General features: G+C 44.0%; 1 protein-coding gene across 15 annotated transcripts in view; it reads right to left on the reverse strand.

Moving 5' to 3' along the window:
• Nucleotides 1-16654, reverse strand: part of LOC138818218 (protein PRRC2C) — a 75562-nt gene extending 58908 nt beyond the window's left edge. For 13 of the 15 annotated variants that reach the window (XM_070009219.1, XM_070009214.1, XM_070009211.1 and 10 more), the window contains exon 1: nt 16442-16653. The gene's annotated coding sequence lies outside the window, so the exon portion shown is untranslated. Of the gene's footprint in view, nt 1-16441 lie in introns of all 15 variants that reach the window. The other 2 variants (XM_070009220.1, XM_070009216.1) reach the window with 1 other exon arrangement.
• Between the last annotated feature and the right edge of the window lie 7969 nt (nt 16655-24623).

Raw genomic sequence — 24623 nt, forward strand, 5'->3', positions numbered from 1 at the left:
TCTTGATACCAAAGCCAGACAAAGGCACCTACAGACCATTATGAACACATTTGCAAAAATCTCCAACAACAGAAATCTGAATTCAACAATACATCTAGATTATATGCCACCCAAGATGAAGTATGATTTATCACAGAGAAACAAAACCAGTCAATGTTATATATCAGAAAGTTAAATACATTGATCATCTCAGTAAATGCAGAAAAAGCTCTCATCTTTTAATAAAAAAAGCTCAACAAAATAGATACACAAGAAAATAGTGTCAACGGAATGAGAATTACCAAAGCTAACAGAGTCAAATAGAAAACCCAAAACAATTCCACTAAGATGTGGTATAAATTAGTATGTCATATCACCAGTTCTATTCAATGAAGAACTGTAATTACTATAGCAAGAACAATAAAAGATAAAAAAAGAGGGGAGTAATCCAAGCCCCAAAGAAATAAGTAAAATTGGCTGGGCGCTGGTAGCTCATGCCTGTAATCCTAGCTACTTAGAAGGCTGAGATCTGAGGATCACGGTTCAAAGCCAGCCCGGGCAGGAAAGTCCGTGAGACTCTCATTTCCAATAAACCACCAGAAAACCAGAAATGGTGCTGTGGCTCAAGTGGTAGAGTGCTTGTCTTGAGCTGAAAAGCTGAGGGACAGCGCCCAAGCCCAGAGTTCAAGCCCCAGGACTGACAAAAAAAAGAAAAAGAAAAAAAAATACGTAAGATTACCTATTTGTAGTTAACATGCAAAACACTAAAGATTTCAAAAAAATTCAGTAAGGCACCCAAAAATTCAGCTGCTTTTCTTTTCACCAGTACTATTTGAAATCAAGAAACAATTCTATTTCCCACAGCAGCAAAATTAACAAAATACTTAGGAACAAATTTAACAAAGGAAACGAAAGATCTGTAAAGATCTGTACACTGAACATTATTAAACACCGATGAAAGAAATTAAAGATACAAATAAAGTCATCATCTTTGTTTATGATGGAATCTGCATGTTATCCAGTTGCTATGCTTTAACTCCTGGGCACAAAAAAGTCTCCTACCCAAGCCTGCCAACTGTGACAGGCTAAAATTCATTTCAAGAAAGAAAAAGCCTAAGACAGCAAACTCTCTTTTCCAATTATAACATCGTTATAATCCCAGTAGTGTATAATGCAAATAGACTAATGAAATAAAACAAAGGGCCCAGAAATAAAGATACTTGAATAGACAAAAAATATAACCATAGCCAATAAATGTGAAAAGGTAATTGTGAAGGAAATGAAATTTACTACAAAGGAAAAAAGCAAAAAAACACTTGTAATTAAGGTTGTTATAAAAGAAAAAGTCTGCCAAGAGCATGGAGACAAGGCAACCTTTGTATACTGTTGGTCCCAATGTAATTTAGTATGGCTATTACAGATAACAACAGTATAGCAGGTAAATGACTGTCTAAATCCCTCTTTGGGGACCCAAAAGGATGTAAATAATTACCTCATGGACATATGTTTCCATGTTCATGGTAGCTTTATTCACATTAGTCAGGGCATGGAAACAATCTAAGTTGTCCATTCATGGATGAATGAAATTGTGATGTGTATATGGCCATGACACATGCATATATGCATGTGTGCACGCACACACACAATTTTCCAGCCTTAAGAAAACAACATTAGCAACAACAAGGATGAACCTATAGGACATTATGCTAAGTGAAACAAACCAGATGTACAAAGGGAACATAACAAATACTACAATCTTGCATACAGAATTGTAAAGCAACAAACAACTTTTCACTCACGTAAGATGAACAGACTCAGAGATCTAGTGCACCATGTGAAGGTTACAGGTAATAGCCGAGTACTGTATTGTTCAAATTTGCTGAGTAAATTTCAAGTGACAATCATGGTGGCTAACAAGAGGTTAATTTGCTTAACTGTAGGGGTCATCTCACAGTGTTTCAAGCAGCATGTACATACACACACACACACACACACACACATGAAAAAATTAAAAGAGCAAAACCAAAACTTTTCTATAAATAAGGAATTTGCATATACCAAAAAAGAACATACTATTATTCCTAAAAGTCACAAAATGATGATTCTACAAAAAACCAAAATAAAAGCTCCTATGCTATAATGAGTAGTGCGTTTTAGATCAAAGTTCTGTAAAGTCTCTTCTTTCACTATGAATAAACTAGTTTATATATACTTTTCAGTAATGCACTCTTTCTCAAAGAAAAGGTAAACAAAGTACACACATGGTACACTCTCTAAGGTAAGAAAAGTGCACAAAGAATCAACTATTTTCAAAGCACTAGAACAGAATATTTATGCTTCTTGAAGGTTATGAGAAACTCAATCTTAAGTTCTATAGTACCAACTATACCACAAAAAGAACACATCAAAAAGCTCATGATCACAGTACAGGTGCAAAGCAAGGGGACAGTTCCATCAAATATAAAGAGGAACTATGACTTACTGTACCCCAAAAAGGGATCTGACTGGATAACTGAGAAAGGCAATCCCACTATGGCTTGCTAGTCAGTTGTGGGTGTTTTGAGCTTACAGCCAAAGTTTAACTTAACCTTCTTTCCTTTTCTGGTGTCTTCCTTTTTGAAGGCTTGGGAAACACCCAGAAATTCTGAATTAGGCTGAATTTTCACTCTATACATGTGAAAAATGATAATAAACTCTTTAAAAATGAAGACTACTTCTAGGAAAGACTATCAAAAGAATCCAAGCAACTCAGAAGAGGTATCATACTAGGGCTTAACTTTGTTTTGTACAATTTATTTAAAGATTAAAAAGAAAGACCTGACTCCTGTCTGGATACCTAGAATGAATCAAAGAACCATGGCTATCTAAGACTTTCTTTAGACCCACACTAATAGCCTTATACGTTCAGTCAAGATGTGTAACAGAAGTGAGATTTCCTCCATTTTTGAAACAACTCAAAAGCTAAACTGTATAGGTACACACACACACACACACACACACACACACACACACACACACGTATAGAACCAACAGCTTAAGGTACTGAACTGAACAGAAGCAAAAAAAGGGCAGGGATTCCTGATACCTGGGAAACAATGAGGTTGAACCATCCAGCTGCCTAAATTTACTGTCTAAGGGAGGTCTACAAGCTTGGCACAAGGAAAGAAATTAAACTGAAGGTTGGTAGGTCCTTCAGCTGAAAAAAATTGAAGCTGATAGTTCAGGGAGAGCAAGGCAGCCACCAGAAAGAGTGCTCTACTAGAAGCATCAAGAAAACGGTAAAGATTTGCAGAGAAGCAACGGTAGGGGGTGTGTCCCAAAACAAATTTAAAGAATACTAGGCTGTGTAGCAAGACACTATTTCAAAAACAAGTATTATCATGTAGGCAAAGAAGCAAGAAACACAAAACAATAAAAAAAAGAACAATCCAGTTGGGCACTGGTAGTTCACACCTGTAATCCTAACTACTCAGGAGGCTGAGATCTGAGGATGGAGGTTCAAAGCCAGCCTGGGTAGGAAAATCTGGGAGACTCTTATCTCCAATAAAACCACTAGAAAACTGGAAGTGGCACTGTGGCTCAAGTGGTAGAGTGCTCGCCTTGAGCTGAAGAGCTGAGGGACAGCACCCAGGCCCAGAGTTCAAACCCCATGACCGACCAAAAAAAAAAAAAAAAAAAAAAAAGAACAATCCACTGAAAAATGCCCAGCATTTTTGCAGTTACTATAGTTAGTGGACAGGAATGTTATTTTATAAGCGTATCATAGGAAGTGGCACTGTGGCTTAAGGCCCAGAATGCAAGCCCCATGACCGACAAAATAAAGTAAGCATATCATACTACTTGTCCAACAAGTTCAGTAATGGCTGAATTCAGACATAAAAGATGAATAGATCAAAACGTATAGAATAAGACATGCACTATGCACAACCTGTCTAACCACATACACATGTTTCTTTTTCTATATTATACACACCTAATGGTTCCTATATCATTTATAGGAAAGACCATCTTTCTTTACCCAGGGCATTCCTTCTAATTGTCAAAAATCAGATATTTTTAGATTCTATTATATTCCATTGGCCTAATTGTTATTTTTACAACCAGTGCCACACAACTTTACTACTTTGACTCTTAAATCAGGTGTTAACTCTCAATTTTTATTCTATTAGACTACTGTAGGTCCTTGTCCACTTCTTTCTGTATTTTAGAATAAGCTTTTAAAATTCTGCCTGCCCTGTCTCTTATACCACAATTTTTTCTTCTGAGCTTTCTTCCAGTAATTGTTTTAAATCTGTAGATGAATTTGTAGGAATTCTCAGTTTAATTTTGAGTCTTGACACCTTTAACATGGGGACATACATACACTTATCTAGGGTTTAATGCTTTGTAGTTTTTAATATACAGATCTTATACATCTTAACAGAATAGATTGTCAGAATTTTTTAAATATTGCATTTACTTTCAGTTTTGGATTGTTACTGATGTTACAAAGAAAAGCAACTAATTTTTGTACAATCTTACTAAACAATGAACAGGTAATAATAACAAGGATAACTCTCAGCATGATTATGCTGAGTAAAACAAGCTAGAACTATGGCTCCTCTGTTATATACTTTTCATGCAAATTATACAATTGTCTATTTTTTTTTTTTAAATCACACTTGGGGCAAGGTGACCATGGCTTACACCTGTAATCCTCGCTGCTCAGGAGGATGAGATCTGAGGATCACAGTTCAAAGCTAGCTGGGCAGAAAAGTCCATGAGACTCTTTTTTTTTTTTGTCGGTCGTGGGGCTTGAACTCTGGGCCTGGGCACTGTCCCTCAGCTCTTCAGCTCAAGGCGAGCGCTCTACCACTTGAGCTACAGCGCCACTTCCGGTTTTCTGGTGGTTTATTGGAGATAGTCTCACGGTCTCTCCTGCCCGGGCTGGCTTTGAACCGCGATCCTCAGATCTCAGCCTCCTGAGTAGCTAGGATTACAGGTGAGAGCCACCAGCGCCCGGCCATGAGACTCTTTATTTCCAATTAACCACTAGGAAACTGGAAGTAGTGCTGTGGCTCAAGTGGTAGAGTATTCGCCTTGAGCTGAAGAAAGAGCTCAAGGGCAGCACCCAGGCCCAGAGTTCAAGCCCCATGACCGACAAAATAAATAAATACATAAAAATAAAAAAAACTGCTATTTAACAAACTGGTTAATGAATACAATATATCTTGATCAATGTGACAAATTTCAATATTCTCACACCTCCTTCCCCTACTCAGCCCTTCTCTCACTCTTGTTCACTTTGTAAGATATTCTGGATTCCTGACTGCATTCCCCCCTTCTTCTACGCTTCATCTGTCTACCACTGTCCCTTTGGCCCCACTTCATCTCTTTCATGTAACCCCACCACTTCCTGGTGTTTTGCAAATCTAAATTTCAACCCCAATCTGGTTTATTTTGTCCTTTAGTCCTCCGCTTACCAGGATGAGAAGTCATACATACCCATCATTCCCTAATACCAAAATGGTTCTTAAAAAGCACCACTTCCGGCTTTTTTCTTTTTGCTTATGTGGTGCTGAGGAATAGAACCCAGGGCCTCATGCATGCAAGGCAAGTGCTCTACCTTTGAGCCACCTTCCCAGCCCCAGGCATGGTGATTTGGAAACAAACAAAACCCACAACTGATTTCAAGACCATAAAATTAAAAATATACATATTAAGCTGGGTGTTGGTGGCTTATACTTGTAATCCCAGCTACTCAGGAAGCTGGTATCTGAGGATCATGGTTCGAAGCCAGCCCAGACAGGAGAAGTCCAGGAGACTCTTACCTCCAATTAACTATGACAAAACCGGAAGTGGCACTGTGCTCAAAGTGGTAGAGTGCTAGTCTTGAGCAAAGGAGCTCAGGGACAGTGTCCAGGCCCTGAGTTCAAGCCCCATGATGAACAAAACAAAACAAAAAAAAAGAAAAAAAAAAGAAAAAAATACATCCATATAAAAACAAATGAATATGAAAAGGATAAGAATTTGGTCTTAATCAACTACAATTATTTCCTAATCCTATGCTACATTCCTTTGTTACTGCAGCTATATCCCAAAGGATAGAATGAAAAAGCATTTAAGTGCTTCACTAGAGTATTTAAGACTCTATGTTCTCTTAAAACATGGTAATAACCATATATTTTTATTAGTCAAGCTGGGAATGCTGGTCACACTTGTAATCCCAGCAGTGAGGAGGCTGAGACCAAGAATCTGAGTTTGAGTCCAACCTGGGCTGCTTAGTGAGAACCAATCTCAAAAATAAGGAAATAGAAGAGGAAAGGAAAGGATTCAAATTTATCCATACTGGCAGTCCCAATATATACACAACATAAGAATGTTAACAAAAACCACAGGTGAACATGGAAAAAAAGTAGTTGATAAGCAAAAGCTTAAAAAAAAACCCCAACTTCTTATGTACTTAGGCAACAAGTAACATGAGCAAAAGGTTATTTATAAATACATGCACATAACTACCTGAACATTAACTATATCACTGCCATTAACTCTTCTTCCATCACCGTGCACATGCCTATGTACTCCTGGCATGGGAACCTAATCCACATTATTCTACCCATTATTCTAAAGGATAATACACTTTACTACTGTATGTTGTAATTCTTGAATACTACAACCTTAAGTAATGAAAATGTCCTTTTAAACCTGCTAGAGCAATTTGGAACTTTCAACAAGAATATAAAATCATAGCAATGAAAAAACATAACTAGGTAAAGGGACCACAAAAAGGGAGAGAAGGACTTTAGTAGAGGGGTAGTAAAGCTCAGTAAGACCTTTCTGATTAGGTGATGAGTCAAGAAAAAAACGAATTCTCAATGCAGGCTGCACAGATTTCTCTCTCTCTCTCTCTCTCTCTCTCTCTCTCTCTCTCACACACACACACACACACACACACACGCAAGTGTGTGCAAGTGCACACACACTTTCCAAAGCTGCATGCCAGACAAAGCAGAACTTCTGGGACTACATCTGACAGTATTATGGAATAATTTCAAAGTATTCTTTAAAAAAAAAAACTCTCCAAGAATGTCTATCCACAGTATAGCCACAAATGAGAACTTTTGAAATAAACCCATTTTGATCTAGAAGTATAAAGTATAAAAATTATGGTTAAGGGTGAGAGCCAGAAGATGAAGCCAAAATAAACAGAGTTGTCAAACTTCACAGTCTACTAGACTAAGAAAAAGTATTACCCTAGCATTTATTCTAAATGCTATCAAGAGCAAATAGAGGAAAACACCGGTTAAAACATCTGAACTGCTGTTAAATACATGGTTGCACACAATATAACAAACACATCTTAAACTGATTCATGTACAGCTAATACACTAACCCCCTTCAAACAATGAGCTCAACAGGCGCATTTGTCTTCAGCTTGCCAAATTGACTTCAAAAGAAACTATAGCCATCAAAAAAGCTTTTCCTTACTAATACAATGGTAACAATACTTCTAGATTACCCTTTTGCTGACCATGCACCCTAACATCTAAATTATTAAAGTCCAGCATGTCTGCAAAAACAAAGCCTTAAAAAAAATCCTGTCACTGTTTAAATAGCAATGACAAAAAAACCCCAAAAAACACCCCAACAGTTTTTACTGAAATTAGATACAACAAAACAGGTACCTTTTCCAAATTATGCACAAAAAGTATATTTGTCTTTTAACAGGTTTCTAGCAGAAAAGCACTGAAAGGAAAGGGCTGGCAGTGCAGTTCAAGTAGTAAGAGTACTTTCCTAACAAGTGTGAAATCCTGAGTTAAAACCCTACGACCGCCACGGCAGCAGGGTTCAAGTGGTAGACTGCCTGCCTAGCACTGTATTGGAGCTCAAACCCCAGCAGGAAGAAAGAAAAGAGGAGGGGGCGGGGAAGAGAAAAGAAAAAGAAACAAATAAAGGGGGAAAAGAAGGAAGCCAGTGCTTTTGAAGCAAATGCATTGTTCCTAAAAGCTTTAGAAATTTGGAAGGCAGTATCAACCTTTCAAAATGAAAGGATGGGCCCAGAGCCCTGGCTTACACCTGTAATCCTAGCTACTAAGGAGGCTGAGATCTGAGGATGGAAGTTCAAAGCCAGCCAGAGCAGGAAAGTCCGTGACACAACTCCAATTAACCACTAGAAAACAGGAAGTGGCGCTGTGGCTCTAAATGGTATGGCGCTAGCCTTGAGCAAAAAAGCTCAGGCCTTGAGTTCACAGGACTGACAAAAAGAAGAAACACAACACCAAACAGTGATAACAAAAAGATGGTTTTCATGAAAACCAGAAAGGACAAGTTTACCCCAAATGTTAAGAAAAAGAATTTCTATATGGTAGAAATGCTCTCATAAGCACGTTTTCTATAATCAGCAGAATTGGGATATTTGATTCATTTTTCTTTGTAAATAACCATGTAATAAAGCTTCAGTGGTTTTGTTTAAAAGCTATCATTTAAAATGCTGTGGAAGAAAACCTTTGTTTTCTACATCTATAGAAAAAAATTAGCTATGATCCCTGAAATTCCTTTAGCATACAAGCTTGTAAGATTCCAGTTTTCAATACTGAAAATATTAACATTTAAAATCTAGTATATGTGGAGAAGTAGTTTTTTAATTTCAGTAAACTGTAATTTACCAAATTTAACAACACAATTATCTTTTCAATCATTTGAGGGTTTCTAAGTATCTGTTTACTGTTTTCCTAATTATTCATATGGTTCTAAGTTTAGACTGTATTTTCAAGAGGAACTAATGTCCTGCAGTTGTGTTAACATAAAAAATAATGTGTAACCATTTTCAGAAAAACATACTGTAGGCATTTAACAAACATTTACTGAATATATCAAGATCTTATACACACATATACATACATACTATTTATAAGAGCCAAATACCAAACACAAAGTTTGGCAAATGGCTCAACGGAAAGCATTCTCTTTGATTTCTAGGTCGACCTAAGTTTTTAGCTTCACCTCCCTCCTCCCTTACCATCAGGTGGTGTGGGGACACACCTCAACTGGTGCATATAGAATGCTATAAGGTAACATGAAAAAAACGCCACACAGTGTGATCTAGATGAAGCAATAGGGGAATTCTATACCATTACTGAAACTTTTCTATAAAACTGAAGTGATTACCCCACTCCCCAAACACTAATCTGTTCTCCCAAGCATGTTATTTCTTGCTCATCTTTGTTGTTTGGAGTGCTGAGGTTTGAATTCAGCCTCACATTTGCTAGGCAAGTGCTCTACTGCTTGTTCCATGCCTCCAGCCTACACCGTGGTAATCTTTGATGTTTACTTTTCACAAACTAACATCAGAGATCTGCCTGTGTTCTATACATACACCTACTTCTCCTTCCTGTTTAATTTTTATAAACCAATTATTCAAAAAGTCCCTACACATCCCTCATTAAATGCATACAACACAAATGAGAACTAGAGTATTTGAAGGAGAAAAACAATTTAGACTTAATAAAGATTGTGATCAATATGAACTACAGTTAACTCTTGGTATCCACAAATTCCATGTCCACAGATTCAACCGTGGGCAGAAAATATTAAAAAATACATTGAATATTTTTTATAATAATAAAGACTGAAATTCCTGAAATATATTTCAAATATTTAAATGAAAGATAAACCCAGTTAAAAAACCATTACAGTATAACTACGCACACAGTATTTATATTATCTTAGGTATTAAGCAATGTGGAAATGATTTGGAATACACAGCCTGTACATGTTATATGCAAACAACACATTTTATATATGCATTCGTGGATTTTGGCATGAGGGTTATTTCTAAAGATACCGAAGGATGCTTATAACATGGTCTAAACAATTAAACAATTTTGTACACTGTTCATTTCAATGACTTTTGTTAAGTTTGAATAAAGAACTGTAAAGGAGATATGGTGAATGAAATACATTCATCGGAACAATGAATTCAGTCTTTCGATGACTTTCTAAGCTTTAAAAAGGTATCGGAGCTCAGTATTGGTGGCTCATGCCTGTAATCCTAATAATTCAGGAAGCTGAGATCTGAAGATCTCTCTGGGTTTGAAGCCAGCCCTGGCAGCCAAGTCCATGAGACTCTCCAATTAACCAGCAAAAAGCCTGAAGTAGAGCTGTGGTTCAAGTGGTAAAGTGCTAGCCTGGAGCTTTATTTTAAAGCTCAGGGACAGTGCCCAGGCCTTAAGTTCAAGCCTCAGGACACTGGCATGTGCACGTGTGCATGTGTCTACCCTCTTTTAAATGGTCTTGGAATGGCATGCAGATCACTCTTGGATCAAAACCAAAATGTCATTGCCCTTGGTGATAGGTGACTATAATTCTAGCAACTGAAGAGGCTAGGCAGGGGATAACCTAAACTCAGAAATCGAAGACCAGAACTAGGAAACACAGTCTCAAAAAACAAACCCCCATACACTAAATTTCCAAATGCAGAATACAGACCCAGTGTGTCTGCAAGAAAAGATTCTAAGGTCTGTGACAGCTAGTAATATTATATCCCTATTCTATAAAAATTGTTATTTTAATAAATACCTAGGCACAAATCTGAAATTCTAAGCTTCTACAAATTTCATATTCATCATGCTTTAAAGTATCTCAATTCCAGGCTTAACCATCTAGAAATAACCATTTAGATTGAATACAAAGTAAAATCTTTCTAACTGGCCATTTATCCATGAGTAGAAATGAGTTATCTTAAAACTCTTAGCATTCCATTTATACAATTTGCCAGGCAACCCAGAGAGCTGTGAAAAGATTTAGTTTTGCTGAAACACAAAATCTGCATCCAATGACACCAGATATACTTCTAGGTGGATGCTTCTAAGGGAAAAATGGAGGTATTTCACATTATTTCCTTCATGGGGCCTTCCCCAGGCCCCGGGGGCACTTTGTTTTCTTCTGGGAGATATAACAGAAAAGAAATGAAGAGAGACAAAGTGAAGGGGTTTGAATGTTAGTATATCTACAAATCTAGAAAATTAGAAGATTGTAGAATACATGCCCTGTGAATGTTAAAGGTCAACTGTCCTGAACTCCTGATCCATTTTTTTTTTTTGACTGGAGGAATCCTAGCATAATCAAGTTAATCTGTTGTCATGGCAATTGTTTTGGGAAAAAGTTGAACTCACTAACTTACTAAGGTCTCTTCCATATCTAATTGTTATAATCCATTAGTAATTCTAAAGTGTATTATAATCAGCAATTCTAAAGTCTAAAATAACATCAAATGGATTTCAAACGTTTATTTTTAAGTACCACATAATCACACATAATGAGTAATGATTATTAGATAACTGGTATAACCATCACCTCACTTACCATTGCTTTGTGTAAAGAATGGGAAATGGTCTTAAAGTTTTATCAACTGCTATAATATTAAAGTTAAGGATACTGCCATACATATGTAGAATGCTTCTATATGAATAGTATTACAGAAAAATAGTAAAAACAGACATTTCTTAAACAATCTAGGCATCAGATATTCACTTTCTTTCTGGTCAGAAAATTCATCAGCACATGTGGGCAACTTTTGGCCTTTCCCATCTGTTAAGAGCTCTTCAGCACAAAAAAACAAAATGAAACAACAGCAGCAACAACTTTGCCTCTAAAATGCCAAAAAACCTGTTTACTGATGAGAGGTGTTTCATCTTTCTACAGCCTATATAATATCCTAACTTTAGTGGGGGATACACAAATCCGATGTGATAAAAACTGGCTGAACTATAAAACCAGAGTCCATTTTTTAAAATACAAACTTGACAAACGCATAGAGCAATACAATGAACCCTCGCTTCTAGGTCAAACACCTGCATTCAGTTACATTCTTCCCCTAAGCTGGGTGTAGTGGCACATATATCTGGTAATGCCTGCACCTTGGTAGGCAGACGCAAGAGGACTGGGGTGCGTTAGTTCAACGACAGTTTGGGTCACATAACAAAACTGTTTCAACCATCCTCCAATAGTCTTTTTCTTATTTTTAAACTAGAATTTCCCCATCTGTTCCATTTCCATAACCTTCAGAAGTAATTCTGTACTCCTCATGTTGTGCTCCTTCAATTAAGATCTACAAAACTTATATCTAATGTCAAGGTACTTCAAAAATACAGACAAAGCTACAATAGCCATATTGCGCCCCCCCCTCTCAATTTTAATTCAAATCAACAATTCTATCTGAAGAATGAAGTGTATTAACTGCACTTACATGTTCTCTGGCTCCTTTGAAATCTGATCATGTTTGGTATTTAGTATAGCATTTCCCATTTACTAAAAAATGTTAATAAAATAGTTAACTTGAAGATATATTGGAAAATTTCAGTTCTAAACTTGCTCAGCCACCTGTAATCTAAGTAAAATGCTCAAAAATGTTTGCTCCTTAGTGACCATTTCTCCAGTCTCTCAATTGTTTTTTTTTTTTTCTGTGCTGTTCTAAATGTACTCTTAATTTTTCCCCCAGGAGCTTTTTCTTAATGTACATTGGCCTCTGGGCAAACAGAAAAACCCATCTTTGAGGGGAAGATACAGGTACTCTTTGCAGTAGCTAATAGTTTTGAAGGAGAGGAAATTTCCTGTTCCCCTCCCCCCCAACACTGTCTACTGGAGCATTTGCCTCGCACATGCAAGAGCTTGGCTTTGATGATCCATATCAAGAAGACAAGGAATAGAGAAACCCTTGCCAGACCAGACACGTGTGATGGCATAGGCCAAAAATTCCCAACCCTTCAAGCCCCAAGGCCAGAGGACCCTGAGTTCAAGGTAGCCTGCACAAATACAAAACAAACCTACAGTTATTTTTACCCTTTAGCCACCAATCTTATCTATTCATTTGTAATAAACCAGATCCATACTCTGACATTTTTCTATTTATGGATTTATCTCCACCAAATTTCTATTATCTTCTTATATACCTTTGTTTTCACCTTTTGGCATGACTCCAAAATTTTTTTTGAGGGAAGATAGGGCAGTACTGGGGACTGCCCCAGGCCCTCAAATACCTTAAGGCAAGTATTCTATCACCCTAGTTCCAACATAACATTTAGTTAATATTAACCTTTGAAACTGTGAATATGTTGGTAGAATCTTATTTCTGTTTCCATGATTCTGTGGGCCTTGTAAAGTTGTAAGGATGTTTAGTTCTTGGATAAAACTACAATTTAAGGAAAATATTGTACAAGTAAATCTATTAATTCTACAATAACTATCTGCAACATTATTCAAATGGGAAAATAAAAGGAAACAACAGACAAGGTGAGTGCTTTTTTTGAACTACTATGCGTATTAGTTATCATTAGGTGAGTATTTATCCTTTGGTAATTCAAACCTGTTGTCACTAAATAATCCACAAAAACTATATTCCAATCACTACACAAGATGAGAACACTGAAATAGCTCAGTAAAGAAAAATTTAGGAACACAGAAGGTAAACTGAAAAAAAAAAAACTAGACAGCACGCTACATGAATAAACAGTTGTGTTTTAAAAATACTAGATGTGATCTGTACATGGTGATTATCCCCTTTTTAATATGGTGCACCAAGACCACCACACAGGGATGATTACATCATTTTGGCAGCAATAATTTCAGCCCCTCCCTTTTTTTTGGGGGGGGGGGTCCAGTCGTGGGGCCTGAACTCTGGGCCTGGGCGCTGTTCCTCAGCTCTTCAGCTCAAGGCTAGCGCTCTACCACTTGAGTCACAGCACCACTTCCGGCTTTTTTCTTTTTTGCTTATGTGGTGCTGAGGAATCGAACCCAGGGCCTCAGGCATGCAAGGCAAGTGCTCTACCACTGAGCCACCTTCCCAGCCCCCAGACTCTTAGTGTATGTCAACCACATCTGCCAAGGAGACACAAGTTCCCTGCTGAAACTCAGCTCATGCCAGCAAACAAATGCAGACACAAGCCACAAAACATGGCTAGCATTCTATCAATCTAGAGCAAAGTCAGGATTTGAACTAGCACTATTTCTGTCTTTTCTCATGGAAAAAAGCTGAAGTTACCCCTACAGAATACTCTGAACTGCAAAAATGTTCTGACTGCTCCACCAACAGCATTATCCTAAAACTTACAGTGCTATGACTAAGTTTTCATTATTACCCAATGCATACGATGACAAGTTTTGCTTTACTAAAAAGAATGTTAGTCATAATTCAGGCACAATTTCTGGATCTCCTTTTATGAATACAGTTCTGTTCAAAATTTTACCAATGGTCAATTCTTGCTGATGACAGTATGACATAAATAGCATAAAGACACATGTTACCAAACAAATTTACAAACTGAGCAGTGTAGGTGTGGTAGGGGTACTTGGAGACATAATATAACCTTCAAAGACATTTTTTTCCCATAAGGTAGAGAAAGGAGAAAAGTTGAAGGCAGAAATACTGCATTTTTTCCTTAGAAGAAGCTGATCTCAGAGCTATCTAATATATAAAACAAAAAGAACAAACATTTAAGATATAAATCCAGTCTAAATGTAAGGAAAAAGAGAACAAAAATTATGTTAAGTACCCAGGAAAAACTTTGTTCAAACCTGAGAATACAGATTACTCTTCTCCCTTCATTATTAGGACTTTTTCAATGTACTGAAATCGAAATAAGCCTTTTACATACACAATCTTTTTAACCTGTCCCGCAAATCTTTGAGAAGAGCTACTACCCCACTTCACAAATGAGAAATACTCTACCAACATTCTCTCAAATTCTTAAAATGAGGAGAACACACACACACCCCCTAAACAACGAGGGATGGATCTATATAGAGAGACATATATGTAGATTATAGCCCATTTTGAGACCCAGCAACGCATTCACCTTTACAATACAGCGGCGTTGTACATACTGCAACCCAGAGATAGATAAAGTTAAAAGGAACAAGAAGGCAGTTGGACAGCTGGGTCTCACCCACGGGTCTGGATGTATATATAATGTCAGCAGGAACTGCTGTGTGACCTTGGGCGAATTTCTCTCATCTGAACTCATTTCCCTGTCGGTACAATAAGGGTAGGGGAAGCGCCTCTGAGGAGTCTGGGAATCAAGAACAACTCCCGAGCGGAGCCTTGTCCATCTTGCTGGACTCACGCACAGTAAAATGGTGGCGCCAATCACGCCAAGCGCCTCGGACTCCCCAATCTGGAACCCGAACACTGGGTCCCAGAGGGCAGGAGGCCGTGCTGCCGGGCGAGCCCCCTTCAGGTGAGGGGCCGGCCGGCCGTACCCACCACGTGCACCGGCCTCCCCCCGGGGCGGGGCGGACGGGGCGGACGGACCGGCCCCTCACCACCCGCGGGCGCGAGGGGCCGGGCGGCCTGGCGCCAGGGAGCACGCCCCGCCCCCACGGGAGCCGCGGGGCCTGCCTCGGGACGGCGGCCGGGGTGGGCCGGGGCCCGGGTGGACGGGGAGCCCGGGCCCGGAGGGGGACCGGGCCCGGCAGGGGCCGCACCCTCCATTCCGGAAGGAAGACGCTCAGCTCACGCCTGCACACACGCCCGACCCGCGGCCGGGCCCTCGCGTGGGCTCGGGGAAGGCACGCACACGCGCGCCCGGGAAGGCCGCGCGCCGCCGCCCGCTCGGGCGGGATGGAGTCGGGCCTCCCGCCCGCCGGCCGGCCCGGTGCACTCCCGCTCGCAGCGCGGCCTCGGCCTTCCCGCCCGGCCTGGGGCCGATCCCGCCGCCCCCCCTGGGTCCCAGCGCCCCCCCCCGGGTCCCAGGCCGCCCTTCCCTCCGGGCCACCCCCCCCCCAGTCCCAGGCCCCCCCTCCCTCCGGCCCTCCCGGTCCTGGGCCGTCCCCCCCCTGGGGTCCCAGGCGGCCTCTTCCTCCGGGCCCCCCCCCCGGTCCCAGGCCCCCCATCCCTCCGGCTCCCCCGGTCCCAGGCCCCCCCTCCCGGGGTCCCAGGCCGTCCCTCCCTCCCGTCCCAGGCCCCCCTCCCGGGGTCCCAGGCCGTCCCTCCCTCCCGTCCAAGGCCGCCCCTCCCTCCGGCCCCCCCCCGGATCCCAGGCCCCCCTCCCGGGGTCCCAGGCCGCACCTCCCTCCCGTCCAAGGCCGCCCCTCCCTCCGGGCCCCCCCCCGGATCCCAGGCCCCCCTCCCGGGGTCCCAGGCCGCCCCTCCCTCCGCCCCCCCCGTCCCAGGCCCCCCCCCGGGGTCCCAGGCCGCCCCTCCCTCCCGTCCCAGGCCCCCCTCCCGGGGTCCCAGGCCGCCCCTCCCTCCCGTCCCAGGCCCCCCTCCCGGGGTCCCAGGCCGCCCCTCCCTCCGCCCCCCCCCGTCCCAGGCCCCCCCCCCGGGGTCCCAGGCCGCCCCTCCCTCCCGTCCCAGGCCCCCCTCCCGGGGTCCCAGGCCGCCCCTCCCTCCGCCCCCCTCCCCCCGGCCGCCCCTCCCTCCGCCCCCCCCCGGCCGCCCCACGCCGCCCCGTCGGGGCCCTTCCTCCGCCCGCGGCTTCCTCCTTACCCGCCAGGGTGGATGTCAGGTCCGCGCACGAGGGTCGCGCCGAGCCCGGGGCGCAGGCGAGGGCGGGCGGGCCGGGGCCGGGGAGGCGAGGAGGGGCCGGGAAGGGCCGCGGGACTCGGGGCCGAGGCCGCGGACGTCCAAACCGCCACAAGCACTTTCGCTGCTGGCCGAGGGGGAGAGAGAGCGAGCGAGGAAAAAGAGGCAAGATGGCGGCCAGCCAGCCCCGGCGTGCTACGTCACGACGCCGCGCACGGACGTAAAGTAATCTCCGCAAGACCGCCCCCTGGCGTGGAGGCGGCCGGGTCACGTGACGCCTCCGTGGCGGGCCCGCCCCTCCTCCCCGCGAGCTGACGGAAGGAAATGGCGCCTCCTACTGGAGAAAGGCGGCTCCTGCAGACAGAGCCCTGGCGGGACAAAGCTGCTCAAGCCGGGAAGGTTCTAGAACTCGGTTACAAATTGGCACACCTCAGTGAACTGGACATCTGACGGACGGGCCTGTCACACTGCTGACGGGAGTTTTCCAGAATGTTCTCTTGAGGCCGAGAAGGCGTGGTGTGCGGGGAGTCTGCGGCGCGGCCTGGAAGGCCTTGCGGGGAGCAGGTGGAGAGCATCGCCTTCTGGAATCTTCTTCCTTTTCAGCGCGGCTTGGTTGGCAGGGTTTAGCTCTCCGGCGAGCAACAGAGCAAGTACCCGGATGACCGGCCCGCTGGGCCGTGGCGGCCGAGGCTGAGGGGAATACCGATCGTTGTAATGCGGCCGGGGCCGCCGGGGCCTGCGAGCCGGGGCCGCCGGGGCCTGCGAGCCGGGGCCGCCGGGGCCGCCGGGGCTGCCGGGGCCTGCGAGCCGGGGCCGCCTGGGCCTGCGAGCCGGGGCTGCCGGGGCCGCCGGGGCCTGCGAGCCGGGGCTGCCGGGGCCTGCGAGCCGGGGCTGCCGGGGCCGCCGGGGCTGCCGGGGCCTGCGAGCCGGGGCCGCCTGGGCCTGCGAGCCGGGGCTGCCGGGGCCTGCGAGCCGGGGCTGCCGGGGCCTGCGAGCCGGGGCTGCCGGGGCCGCCGGGGGCTGCGAGCCGGGGCCTGCGAGCCGGGGCCGCCGGGGCCTGCGAGCCGGGGCTGCGGCCTGCGAGCCGGGGCTGCCGGGGCCTGCGAGCCGGGGCCGCCGGGGCCTGCGAGCCGGGGCTGCGGCCTGCGAGCCGGGGCTGCCGGGGCCTGCGAGCCGGGGCTGCCGGGGCCGCCGGGGGCTGCGAGCCGGGGCCTGCGAGCCGGGGCCGCCGGGGGCTGCGAGCCGGGGCCTGCGAGCCGGGGCCGCCGGGGCCTGCGAGCCGGGGCTGCGGCCTGCGAGCCTGGGCCGCCGGGGCCTGCGAGCCGGGGCTGCGGCCTGCGAGCCGGGACTGCCGGGGCCTGCGAGCCGGGACTGCCGGGGCCTGCGAGCCAGGGCTGCCGGGGCCTGCGAGCCGGGGCTGCTGGGGGCTGCGAGCCGGGGCTGCCGGGGCTGCGGCCTGCGAGCCAGGGCTGCCGGGGCCTGCGAGCCGGGGCTGCGGCCTGCGAGCCGGGACTGCCGGGGCCGCCGGGGCCTGCTAGCCGGGGCTGCCGGGGCTGCCCGGGCTGCCCAGGGCCTGAGAACCCGGGTCTGTCCGGGCAGAAGAGCCCAGGAAACCCGTCTCCCGCCAACACAAGGCCAGGCCGGAGGCGCGACTCAGGTGACAGAAGGACAGATGTGAACCAGGTACGAGGTCAGGACTTCAAGACCTGCTACTGACAAATAGAAGGGAGGGAGGGAAGGGGGGCCGCGGGGGGAAGGGAGGGAGAAAGAAGGGAGGGAGGAAGGAAGGAAGAGGAAGGAGGAGGAAGAGACACAGAAAGGTAGAGTACAGGCATCCCTTTCCTGATTCGTCTTGTTTCCTCGACTCCGCTAGGGATTGGACGCAGGCCTTTTTCCATGCCGTGCAGGTGCTGTAGCCTTGAACCACATAGCAACCAGGAAAGCTTGGCAGATTGATATTATGTCATTATCAAGGGAAGGCCTGGTGGCTGTCCCTAAGAGAACAAAGAAGCATAACTTCGATGAATTTCTAGAACCTGGTCTAGGGTGTCTTGGTCTTGAAATATCTTTTTTTGGTTTGGGGGGCGGGAATTAGGTCAACCTGGGATTGAACTAGGCCTTGTGTTTGCAAGTAGGTTGCTGTTCTACTTGAGACATGCCTCCAGCCTCGTTTTTGTGTGGTTATTTTTGAGGTAGGGTCTGGCTTTTTTTGGGGGGGGGGTCTGGTCATGGGGCCTGAACTTCCGGCTTTTTTCTTTTTGCTTATGTGGTGCTGAAGAATCGAACCCAGGGCCTCAGGTATGCAAGGCAAGCGCTCTACCACCTTCCCAGCCCAGGGTCTGGCTTTTATGCCTGGGCTGCTCTCCTCCCATGTGTACTTCTCTGAGTCACCACTGGCTGATTAGTGCACACCACCGTACCAGCCTTGTGCTCTCCCTGTAGCCAGGATAACTGATGTGCCAACAGCGCCTGAGAGGAGGTCTCATGAACCTTTATACCAAGGCTGTCCCTGAATCATGATGCCCTGATCTCTCTCTCTCTCTCTCTCTCTCTCTCTCTCTCTCTCTCTCTCTCTCTCTCTCTCTCTCTCTCTCTCTCTCTCTCTCTCTCAAATTACAGCCTTGAACCACTGCTCCTGGCTTGAAATATCTTTCTTGAATAAAGAAGAGTACCTTTGGCAATCAAATCAGCTTATATTAATCAAAGTTATGAGACTGTCATATAGAAGCAGAATAGTGTGTTAACTTCCAAGAGCTATAATTTGTACATCTGAGTAGCAGCTGGGTAGCTAAACCTCCTCAGGAAAATAAGGCGTGATTCAAAGGTGCATGATAGCACAGATTCAAAATAAGTAGAGTGATACACATATGTACACACACACACACACACACACACACACACACACACACACACACACACTTCTCAATTCCTATTTTCACAGCAGGATTATTTTGACCCAAAGATTAAAAAAAAAGTACTCAATTTCCAGTGGCTGCAATTTTCTGCACTGATCTCCAATATTGTAAGGATATTCTAACTCTGTTCTTGATTTAAGCTCCTTTCCTCCTTGACAAAACTTCGCTGGGCAGCAGCCGTGGAGTGCTGAGATAGCTTCCTCCTTCTGTGTCCATGGCTACCTCTTAGCAATGTTCTTGGAATAAAAACCAAGTAGCAGTTAAGTCATGCCAGTTTATGCTTTAAATGTGACTTTACTTATTTTTGCTTTTATTCATTGTAGGAAATCTATTTCAATTCTCAGGCTTATTTCTTTTGTTTTCAATTTCTTGGGGAAAATATCTGAATGAAACCTTCATGTATTGGTACAATATCAAAAACCCAATAAATATGTTTTAAAGGCCAGATGCTTTTGGCTCATGCCTGTAATCCTAGCTACTCAGGAGGCTGAGATCTGAGAATCACAGTTCAAAGCCAGCCCGGGCAGGAAAGTCCGTGAGATTCTTTATCTCCAGTTAACCAGCGGAAAACCAGAAGTGGTGCTGTGGCTCAAGCAGTAGAGCGCTCACCTTGAGCTGAAGAGCACAGGAACAGTGCTCAAGCCCAGAGTTCAAGCCCCTTGACTGACCAAAAATATATATATATATTTATTTATTTTTATTTTTGACAGTCATAGGGCTTGAACTCTTGGGCTGGGGCGCTGTCCCTGAGCTCTTCAGCTCAAGGTGAGCGCTCTACCGCTTGAGCCACAGCACCACTTCTGGTTTTCTAGTGGTTTATTGGAGATAAGAGTCTCATGGTTTTTCCTGCCCGGGCTGGCTTTGAACCATGGTCCTCAGATCTCAGCCTCCTGAGTAGCTAGGATTACAGGTATGAGCCACCGTTGCCCAGCTAATAAATGTGTTTTAAACTTTGTCTTAGTTTTTTTTTAATGCCACTTTTAATCAAGCTAAGAAGATGTGATACAAAAATACCTCATGAGAGGCTGGGTGCCAGTAGATCACATCTGTAATCCTTGCTATTCAGGAGACACTGATTCTGAGCATTGTTGTTTGAAGTCCACAGGAGCAGAAAAGTCTGTGTGACTCTTGCCTCCAATTAACTAGCAAAGAGCCAGAAATGGAGCTGTGGCTCAAGTGGTAGAACACCAGGCTTGAGCAAAAAAGCCAAGTGAAGAATGTGAGTCCCTGAATTCAAGCCCTAGTACCTGCACACACACAAACAATACCTTATGGCACATTACATGAGATCTTACCAGTTAACTTTCAGTACAGATTATTAAATGATAATTTTAGGATAACATTATCAAATTGTTACCTAGCAGTATGAAATCAGGCAAACTAGTTTCTTCCTGAAAACAAATTGATGGTCTTACTTGTGATTGCCCTGCCTTCTTTAGAAATGGTTTTTATTAATTTTACATTTTCTTTGGGATTGATTTTGTAACTGCCAATCCATGGCTGTTGAAATTTTATGAGAAAGTAAGTTGCAAATAATTATTTTTCTTAGCCAGGTTCTAGTGGCTTATGCCCATAATCTTAGCTACTCAGGAGGCTGAGATCTGAGGATTGTGGTTTGAAGCCAGCCCAGGCAGAAAAGTCACTGTGAGACTCATCTCCAATTAAACCACTCAAAACCCAGAAATAGCACTGTGGCTCAAGTGGTAGAGCACTAGCCTTGAGGCACAGGGACAATTACCAGGCCCTAAGTTCAAGCCCACAATGGACAAAAACAAAAAACAAAACAAAACAAAAACCCCTGTCATTTTCATCCTTTTCGTGTGTGGTAGTACTGGGGCTTGAGCTCTGGGCCTCATGCTGTCTCTTGGCTTTTTTGCTCAAGGCTAGAGCTCTACCAGTTGATCCACACCTCTACTTCTTCACTTGGAAGTAAGAGTCTCTCAGATTTGTCTGCCATGGCTGGCTTGGAACCGAGATTCTCAGCCTCCTGAGTAGTGAAAATTATAGACCTGAGCCATTAGCACCAAACATGCAAATAATACTGTTTCTTAAGTGCTTATGAAGACAAAACAATTTTCACTTCACAATATTAATGGCCCAGTAAGCCATATTTACTGTAAATCATATGCCAGATATAATGAAACTTGTAGAGCATCTGCTTACAAAGTGTGAGGCCCTAAGTTCAAACCCCAGTTCTGCCAAAACCAGGCAAAAACTAGCAAAAGAACAGCATAATTCCTAAACACTGCAAGAAAAGGTGATCTTGTCTTATAACTGTTGCCAGAAGTGGTAAGTTTGCAAATGAAGATAATGACAACACTGTCAATACTTTTTGCCAGCTTGTAAGAAATTATTTACTAAACTGTCATATACATAGTGTGTAAAATTTTGCACTAAATATGAAGTTGGATAAAATATTGTTACTTACTAGTCTATCATTAATTGTCTTGGCACATTTCCTTTGAGACAAGACCTTGCTAGACATGTCAGGCTGAGCCAAAACTTCGGTACTCCTGCTCCATCTGCAAGTGCTGAGATGAATGATGTGTCCCACCACACTTGGAGGCAAACCTTTGTTTTCCTTTGGAGGTGCTGGGTTTTGAACTCAGGGCCTTGTGCTTGCCAGGCAAGCACTCTATCATTTAAGCTATACCACATTTTGCTTTAGTGTGTTTTAAAATAAGGATGCCTAAGTAGGACCCTTTTTCCTACTTATGCCTTCCATATAGCTCATAGACTATTTATCACCACACCTAATTTGTTTGTTGAAATGGGACTCACACTGATTTTTTTTTAACCTGGCCAGCCTAGGCATAATCTTCCTGATCTCCGTTTTGTGAGTAGCTGGAATTACAGGCATAAGTCACCATATCTACGCAGCAAACATTTTATAATTGATTTATTTTATTTTATTTTATTTTTTTGGTTCCAGTTGTGGGGCCTGAACTCTGGGCCTGGACGCTGTTCCTCAGCTCTTCAGCTCAAGGCTAGCGCTCTACCACTTGAGCCACAGCATCACTTCCGGCTTTTTTCTTTTTGCTTATGTGGTGCTGAGGAATGGAACCCAGGGCCTCAGGCATGCAAGGCAAACGCTCTACCACTGAGCCACCTTCCCAGCCCCTTTATAATTGATCAGAGGTATATTTTGGGTAAAAAAAGTTGTCATTGTCACAAGTTGCTAACGTTAAAATTAACTCTAATTTACCATCTCTCCCCCCCCCCCCAATTTTTTCTGGGCTGAGAGAAGCTAAGTTTTTGGAGGCCTGGTTATAAAACAGGGTATCGTGTTTTATGGAGCAGAGAACGTTATCTGTGATACTTGGTCCCTCATGGAGCTAGAGGAGGAAAGGAGGGAGGAAAAACATCAGTGGTGCACAGCTTTGCCTTAGGCTGGCTGGAAGTTCTGGTCGTGAAGCCAGCATGATACGGGGGAGATAGCAAGGGGAAAGTGTTTCAGGCCCGGCAGATGCAGAACAGAAAAATGAGGGAAAAAGGGAAATAGCAAGTCAGCTAGTGGAAGAAGAAAAGGGATTTTAATTTTTAGATCAGAGCATAGAAACTTCAGATCATGCTGATGAATATAATTATGACCAGTTCTCAATAATTATTTTTGAAACTGCAATTCTGGTGGCTGCTTTTAGCATTTCTCAAGGTATAAGGTACTTTTGAATTTCCTGCCTAACCAATTGTACAAGCAATTCTGAGTGGAACTACCTTGTTGCAGTTCTTTCATTGCTTCGTGGTAATTAAGTAAGGTTGAGTGTGTCAATTCTCATTCTGATATAACATCTGCACATTCAAAATGCAAGAATGGGGAGATAAAGTTGGCAGTCCATTTCTTCATTAGCACTGGAACGAGGTATTTTGAACAATACCTAGTGCAAAAAGGAATTTCATGTGTTAACAAAGCTACCTGTAACCCATGCCTACTTCTGTTCTGTTTGCTTGCTTGTGTTCTCCCTTATTTCTGCTGGGGTTAATTAGTTATTTCAGAAATATTTCTTTGAGTTGTTCAGAACCTTGGTGAGATAATTGCTTCCGATGGGAATTAATACAGCACTGCATCCTGTGCGCCGTTGTTAAATTCATATGGCAGATAGTCTTGGTAGGAATAGTAATAGGAAAAAGAACATTAAAAAGTGTTTCAGGTATTTAACATCCTGGGTAAGCTGCATTAAAAAAGTTTCAATACTCAATATCAACTCAATGCATTGGGAAGTCTCAATCGCTATAATGATGAGGTTACATGTGACCAGACCACTCACCCGATTTTGAGAAGGTCCCAGTTTTCATGCCCTGGGTTAGCATAGATGTCCCATGACCCAAGCAACAATTTGACCCAGGGCAAAGAAGGACAGTTGGTCACCCCACGGTGGCCACAATGGAGTGGAGTTTCTAGATTATAGTCTCAGGCTCAGTTCACATTAAACTCACCTTTGTGGTTTCTTCTGTCTGCCCAAGAAGATGGTCTTTTTAGGGACCACCAACAAGAATGGAGCCTCCTGTGATATTAGAGAAAGGCTGGTTGTTCATTCTGAAGGAGAGAGAGAGAGAGAGAGAGAGAGAGAGAGAGAGAGAGAGAGAGAAGAAAGGTGTATGTGCCTGTACTGACTGGGACCTGAACTCAGGGCCTTATGCTTTCACTCACGGTTGGTGCTCTACCCCTTGAGTCACACCTCCACTTCTGGCTTTTTGGTGGTTAACTGGAGATAAGAGTTTTGCGAACTTTTCTGCCAGAGTTGGCCTCAAATCACGATCCTCAGATCTCAGCCTGAAGTGCTAGGAGTACAGGTGTAAGCCACCAGTACCTGGCATTTCAGGATTTTAAAGTCTCCCAATAGCACTGTGGCTTAGAAAGTGAAAAATAAAAAGGGAGAAAAAGACAAAGATCAGAACTTCAAAGGGAGAAATGAGAGTTGGAAAAGTTTGATAAATTGAATTTATATTCTATTCAAGAACTGAAAGTCAGGTTTAATCTAGAATATCGTGTAAGTCAGGCAGACCGCATGATTTTTATTGAAATATAGCTTAATGTATACTATTGCTTAATGGTTTATTTACTTAGAGATACTGAGCCTGCACGGTGTCTGGGGCAGTGCCAGCTGAGGGAGATGTAAGTGTCACTGCATGAAACGTTTGTTTGGCTCTAGTGTGTGGAACAGCGGCTCTGGTAGGAGCCTCTGATGACAATGCCAGGACTTGGGAGGGCGCTGGAAAGGGTTGGGGCTACT

The sequence above is a fragment of the Dipodomys merriami genome, unplaced genomic scaffold (genome assembly GCF_024711535.1).
Source record: "Dipodomys merriami isolate MVZ:Mamm:240054 unplaced genomic scaffold, mDipMer1.0.p SCAF_72, whole genome shotgun sequence".
NCBI classification, from domain to species: Eukaryota; Metazoa; Chordata; class Mammalia; order Rodentia; family Heteromyidae; genus Dipodomys; species Dipodomys merriami.